At 37.2% G+C, this 7,500-nt stretch overlaps 1 pseudogene; it reads left to right on the forward strand.

Moving 5' to 3' along the window:
- The first annotated feature begins 2,832 nt into the window (after positions 1-2,832).
- LOC138051179 (uncharacterized) lies at positions 2,833-7,207 on the forward strand (annotated as a pseudogene).
- Positions 7,208-7,500: the final 293 nt, after the last annotated feature.

Raw genomic sequence — 7,500 nt, forward strand, 5'->3', positions numbered from 1 at the left:
CCAAAGAGTTGATTGAATTCGTTGATTAATGACTCCAGAGCTGTTTGAAATCTTAGAACGAATCGATAACCCCTTTAGGTCTACAATGAAATTGAATTTGAATTATTACTAGGTTACTTAGTTTTGGAGTAGTTTTTATGAGCATCTCGCTTCACTTTTTCATTTCTAGATTGCTTCATAACAATAATATAACTCAAATCCCAGAAAGACTTTTCTCAAAACTCACAAGTCTACGAGAACTGTAAGTATATTGACGCAAACATAGTTTGATACGCTTGTTTAGCTATGTCCCTGGTCTTTCCCTAATGTATTGATTGATTTCGTTGATTAGTTACTCATAGCAGTTTTTAAATCTCAAAACCAATTTTTAACCCTTTTAGGTATACAATGAGATTGTATTGTGCCTTGGCCTTGCAATATTTACACTAAATGTTATTCCACTACATCTTTTTTTGTTGGCTTAGCAATGGGGTTAGCGTTTTTGTGACGTCATGACCGGGATACAGCACGACCCGATCGGGATTGGCCAATAAAAACGTTCGGAATTTTGGGATGAAGGGAAAATTTTGGTCATGATGGCAGGATTTAAGAACCCTATTGGGGACCCTCTTAAATTGGTACTAGGTTACTTAGTTTTGGAGTAGTTTTCATACACATTGCATTTCATGCTTTTATTTCTAGATGGCTTCATAACAACAATATAACTCAACTCCCAGAGAGTGTTTTCTCTGAACTCACATCTCTAGACGTACTGTAAGTATAATGACGCAGACATAATGTGAAAACTTTCTTTAGCTATGCATTTGGTCATTCCCAAAAGAGTTGATTGACGTCGTTGTGTAGTGACTCATAGTGCTGTTTTAAATCTTAGGACCAATCGATAACCCTTTAGGTCTACAATGTAATTGAATTTGAATTAGTACAAGTCTACTAGAACTGTCAGTATAATGACGCAAACGTAATGTAAAACGCTTGTTTAGCTATGCCCCTGGTCTTTCCCTAAAGTATTGATTGATTTCGTTGATTAGTTACTCATAGCTGTTTTTAAATCTCAAAACCAATTTTTAACCCTTTTAGGTATACAATGAGATTGTATTGTGCCTTGGCCTTGCAATATTTACATTAAATGTTATTCCACTACATCTTTTTTTGTTGGGTTAGGAATGGGGTTAGCGTTTCTGTTACGTCATGACCGGGATACAGCACGACCCGATCGGGATTGGCCAATAAAAACGTTCGGAATTTTGGGATGAGGGGAAAATTTTGGTCAGGATAATTAATTAATTAATTATTGATTTCTTCCATAGAAAAATTCACGGCCTAACTAGTGAATTCCACGGTAAATTTCAGGCGAAAAACCGACATAGCGTGAATCATGAAGCGATGAGTGCGATATAAATTTTTCGAGTGAAATTTACTTTGGGATTCATCAGTTTGGCAATGAATTTTTTTCTTGAATCGCATCTGTTTTAAAAGAAAACAAGCACACCCTGAGCGAGCGAATGGAAAAGGAAAAAAAGCCATTTCGAAGTCAATTGTCAATAGGCAGCAAATAGGAAGCACGAAAAAATTAGATACCGTCAGGAAACTTTGTCATTTCAAGGTCCAAAAAGAGTTTTACTGATGTTCTTTATTCCACTTTATCTCTGAAAACGAGATCATTCACATTTTGCTGTATTCCATTGAAACACACCAGCTTGGCTTGGAAGAAGAATTGGCAAAAATACGGCAATGCAACCAAGAAGGACAATGAAACTTCAAACAATATCCGCTCCAAAAGAGTACAGATAATTGTTATTTAATTCCAGTTGAGAATAAAAATTCGAGTTTCATTCCTGAACAAAGGTAAAAACGACTCTAAAAAAATTAAAAGCAAAAGCTCAGCTTTAAGTATATCCCTCCGACGCTTGACTTGAATAACTGCGTAGCCGCTAGTGTGTACCACAGCTATCATGATATGTCAAACTGAATTGAAACCAGCGAAAAATGCAGAAAGAAAACATTTTCCAAACTGTTTTCCACCTGAACACAAAAAGCGTTGACTGTTAAGAGCTATAGTTGACGTAGCATCGCCGTGTACCCACGTCAAGCCACAGAAAGCGCGCAAAAAATGAAGCCTCGCTTATGTTTAAGTGAGTTAACCTGGGTCGGGCCTACAATGTAATCGATATGGTCACGATATGGTCAGCGGATACCTCGATTTGACAGGTATCAATTGACCTTAACATGGATGTCCATTATCAAAGGTGTATACTTGTCACATTGGCATACATGAAGGGGTGGACGTAAAGACGAACGGTCGATGACGTCATGGCTTTAAAACCAAAAATTCTCGCATCGATGGGTTACCATAATTTTTTAACTATGGTGCTCTGCTATAATGTGAAATATTTGTTACTGGGTTGCCAGTATGGCACTTGGTCATTCCCCAAAGAGTTGATGGACATCGCTGTTTAGTGACTCACAGAGCTGTTTTAAATCTCAGAACCAATCGATAACCCTTTTAGGTCTACAATGAAATTGGATTGGGACTTGGCTTTTCAATATTTACACTAAAGGTTATCATTTTTTTTTTTTGCTGGGTTAGGATTAGAGTTAGCGTAGCTGTGACGTCATGACCGGGATACGTAATGACCGGGATCGTGATTGACCGATAAAACCGTTCGGGATTTCGGGATGAAGTCAGGATAGCGGGATTTAAGAACCCTATTGGGGGAACCCTCACAAATTAGTATTACGTTACTTAGTTTTGGAGTAGTTTTCATTAACATTACGTTTCATGTTTTCATTTTTAGACTGCTTAATGGCAATAATGTAAATAAACTCCCAGAGGGTGTTTTTTCAGAACTCACAAGCCTAAAAATGCTGTAAGTATATTGACGCAAACATAATGTGAAAAATTGCCTTAGCTATGCACTTGGTCATTCCCTAAAGAGTTGATTGATTTCGTTGATTAGTGTGTCACAAAGCTGTTTTAAATCTCAGAACCAATCAATAACCCTTTTTAGTCTACAATGAATTGGGCCTTGGCCTGCTAATATTTACAATAAATATTATTCCACTACTTCTTTTTTTGTTGGGTTAGGCTTACTTTTAGAGTTGCTGTGACGTCATTACCGGGATCCGATGCTTCTGCAATTTATCGGCAGTAAAACCAACTCATCATCTTTTCTTAAAAATAAAATATGATTTTATTTTCTAAGTGCCCCTTAAGAAGACATGCCAAAAATGACCGTGATATGCAATGAATCCAGCTAGAAAATCTCTTGAGATATGTGCAAGGACTACCTCAACGTTCAGCCATTTAATTTCCTTGGGACTGAATTTTCGGACTTGTACTATACGACATTCCTAAAATATGCCAATTGTCAATATCCGCCATTTTTAAACATGTAAGGATTACTGCCCTTGCACACATTTTGCATTGAACGTTTCAAATGTTAGTCTCCTTTTTAGTGTAAACCGAAGAAAAATCAACGGAATAAGTTGAATATACATCAGAGGAATATTAGGTAACACCGACCAGAAATGCTTCGAGAAAAATTACTTGACAAACGAAATCTTCTGTGACTTACCTTGAACTCGTCTTTGCCTGTTTGGATGCAGTTTGTTCGTACTTGATTGTGCTTTCTCCTTTAAACAAGAGACCTTTAGCGAGTAAGTTGGCCTCGTGATAGCAATGTTTCCTATGAGAGCACTTTTCGGCGTTGCACTCTGACAGAAAGAACAGCATCGGATACGATACAAGTTCCTGTCTTCCACGCAATTGAAAGAACACGAAAACAAGCAACCACATACAACAACAACATCGAAGACGTGACTGCAGTCTCTTTTTTGTTTTATGAAAAAAGACGGCACATGTGTAATTTAATTTAATTTAATTTAATTTTAATTTAATACTTCTATTGCGCATAAATCCATACAGAAATGATCAAATGCGCATTACAATGAATACAAAAATATCCTAAAATTACAAAAAAGTTAAAAATATTCTAGAAATACAAAGCTAGAAATAAATACTAATTATATTATTGATCAAACATAGCTCAGACGATGATCAAATCGGCATTACAATGAATTTAAAAATATCCTAAAATTACAAAAAAGTTAAAAATATTCTAGAAATGCAAAGCTAGAAATAAATACTAATTTAAAAAAAGGACAAAGAAAATCAATATCTAAAAATACTAAATAGAAATTAATCAAAAACTACTTTAAAGAGATACGTTTTCAGATGATTTATTGATCAAACGTAGCTCAGGCGGCAGAGAGTTCCATAGCTTATGTGCAGCGACCTGAAATGCTGTGTCACCAAGGTTGACCTTAGTTCTTACATAAGGTGCATCCAAGGTGTATACGAAGATTGTATCTAAATTTTTTTTTTTGCAGACAAAATGCGATGCTACAATGGAATTGTCCGAAAAATTGATCTTTTTGAATGACTTACTCAAGTGAGCTGCCTATCAGTAGACAAGCAACGGGAATGCAAATAAAGGAATATCACGAAATGAACTTCATTGTCAATTTTTTTGGCAGTTTGTAAAAAAAAAAAAAATTTCGTCATAAGGCAGCACTTTCTTCGTGCAAACCCACTAATTTCCTTATGATTGCAGTCTACCAATAGAAGCTTTCACGTCAAATTTTTTTGAGGTATTATTTCAGGTGTGGCTCCTGATCTATTAAGAGTTAGTCACTTAATCTGGTGTTGTAAATGATCAGTCCAAAAACAGCTCCTTAATTTAAAAAGAAAGTGTAGCTCTTGTAGGGTAAAGTTCAAGACGTTTTCGATTGCATGATATGTTAAGACTAAATGACAGTTGATTAGTATTCAAACAAAGAAGCAAAATTGGAGTGTATTAAGTGGTAAGAGATGTCAAAGAAAATCGAATAAGAAAGGACACTTGCAAGTGATCCCGTCAAGCTTCGCATTTTGCGCGCCAGATGACCATTTTCCGCGTTCTTGCAACCTGCACCGTCTTCAAATTTCACCCATGCTCCCACTTCCTTTCTCCTGTAATGTTTCGAACACAGGTGAAAGTGGAAATATATCCTTCGTGGTAAACTGGGCCTTGAGGCTTAACATTCTGCAAAAATAAATGGTACTAGGAATAATACTCTTCTCATTACTCATCGGCCGTGGCTAGTACTGCTTTCCAGCAATTTCCAGTGCCTACAGTTTGATGCATCAATATCGCTACCCGTTTATCCGATGATGCTACAAATATGGTATAAGACGATATTCAATCCTTGAAGAAGGAGTTATGATCGTTTTTTGACATCACACTGTTTACCATACCATAACCTATAAAATAACCTATTAGCTTTTTCCAGTATGTGAGATTCTCGAGGAGACCTTTTTCATTGATAAAATGAAAGCTACACTTTAAACGATGCATGAGGAACGTTTGGCAGGCGCGAATAAAAAATTGTCGGAACCTCACTGTTTTGTACGTTAATACCGCTGCAATAGACCTAATTCGCGCAGAGGTCACGTGGTCTGTATTGGGTAAACAATCTCAACAAGAATGGCGTCTCAAAGTGGCGCTCGTGGTGAAAACGATTTAGTTTGGACAAAAAATCTTCGTCTTCTGCCAAAGTTCACCACTGAACAAATTCAAAAGCACTTAGAAGGTTGCGGTAAAAAGGATATTGGTTCTAAAGGTTACAAATTTTTCACCGAGAGTTATATTCACGACGTTTATATTGCGTACGATCAACGAGCTGATAAGGCATCTGTAAAAGGAATGTGCTACAGAAGTCAACGTAAGAGCGAGGAACCCCACAAGTTGTTTCTCAAATGTGAATGTGCTGACGAGGGGCTCGCAAAATTAGTGCAAACTTCTTGTTCCTGTAAAGCCGGGTAAGAATAAAATAAAATATGTTAAAGCCTCGATACCTTGGTGATCGCAAAAGCAGAAAGTATTGAAAATTTTGGCATAGCAAGCTTGCTGCGTGGCCTTTCTTGCAGTGCATAATTTGTAAAGTTTAATATAATATTTCTTGGTCAAGAATAGTTGATGTTAGCTCAATAAAAGAGTCATGTCAAAATGAGCCTGTTCTGTTGCGGTACCATCAAGTTTTTATTTTATTTCTGGTAGAGCTGGTGGGCATTGTCATCACGTGTTTGGCCTATTGCTCCTGTTAAGTCATTGGAGTCTTCTTGATCTGAGGGAAATTCCTGCAGATAAGACATGCACTAGCTTACCTCAAGTTTGGAGTGTCCCACGAGGGGATAGAATAGAGTCTGAACCTGTAATGAAATGCAACTTTGCACAAGCTAGCACCGACCAAGTTGGCAAAAGGAAACGACCTCCAGTAAGTTGCAAATTGTATGATGCAAGGTCCAGAAAGATAAAAAAGATGGGTTGGAAACCAGAAACAGTGTTAAATCTATGCAGTAGACTTTCCAACACTGAGAAACCACCTCCTTTCTCATACTTATTGAGTGACCAAGAGGCATCCTCAATCATCAATACTGTAGTGGGAAATGTACCACTTGGATCTTATCTTGGGTATCAACTTTTTGACAATAAAAAATCACAAACTATATTTAATGTAGACAGACCAGTGGGAACAATGGTTTTAAACACGGATTCAAGAATTCAGCCTTTCCCTGACCTACCATTCCCCAATTCAAATGACACCTTTACCCCGCCTATTCTTGATCAGCCTCAGATTGACATCCTTAAAAATGTAACCACTGACTTGGCAAAATCTCATGAAATCGAAAAGAAAACTGTGCGGCAATCATTGGAGCCAGAGTGGATGGTTCAACGAAGCATGAGATTAACAGCATCTAATTTTGGAAAAGTAACAAAGAGAAAAAGACCTCCCACTGAGGCTTTTCTGAGGAACATATTTGTACCAAAGGATTTATCCAATGTGTCATCTATTCGTCATGGAAGGCAACAGGAACTTACTATCAGGTCTCTTTACAGCAGAAAAATGCAAAAGAAGTGCAAGTCGTTCATTGTGTATGATGCTGGCCTGGTGATAAACCCCTCTTTTCCCTACCTTGGGGCCTCTCCTGACGGGAAAGTTTATGACCCCACTGAAAAAGATCCATTTGGTTTAATGCAAATAAAAAATCCTTATACATGGAGAAACTACACAATGGACGAAGCATGTGCAGATTCAAACTTTTTCCTTCATATGGTTGATGGAAAGCCAAAACTGAAAGAAAATGATAAAAGTGGTTACTACGACCAGGTACAAGGGCAGCTAGCTATCACTGGGCTTCCATGGTGTGATTTTGTTGTTCACCTCTCAGGTTCACACAGTGTAAATGTTCAGAGGATTTACTTTAATCAGAGATACTGGGAAGAAAATCTTTTTCCCAAGTTGAAAATGTTTTACTTTAATCATGCTATGCCCTTTTTGGCAAAACTACATGTATAAAGGATAAAACAGGGGGATCCCTGATGAAATTATGTAATCCACAAATACAGTCTTAATAGTCACTGTGTCATGTCTTTTATTGAAGAGAAAGTGATTGTTCAG

This window comes from Montipora capricornis, chromosome 6, assembly GCF_036669925.1.
Source record: "Montipora capricornis isolate CH-2021 chromosome 6, ASM3666992v2, whole genome shotgun sequence".
Lineage (NCBI taxonomy): Eukaryota > Metazoa > Cnidaria > Anthozoa > Scleractinia > Acroporidae > Montipora > Montipora capricornis.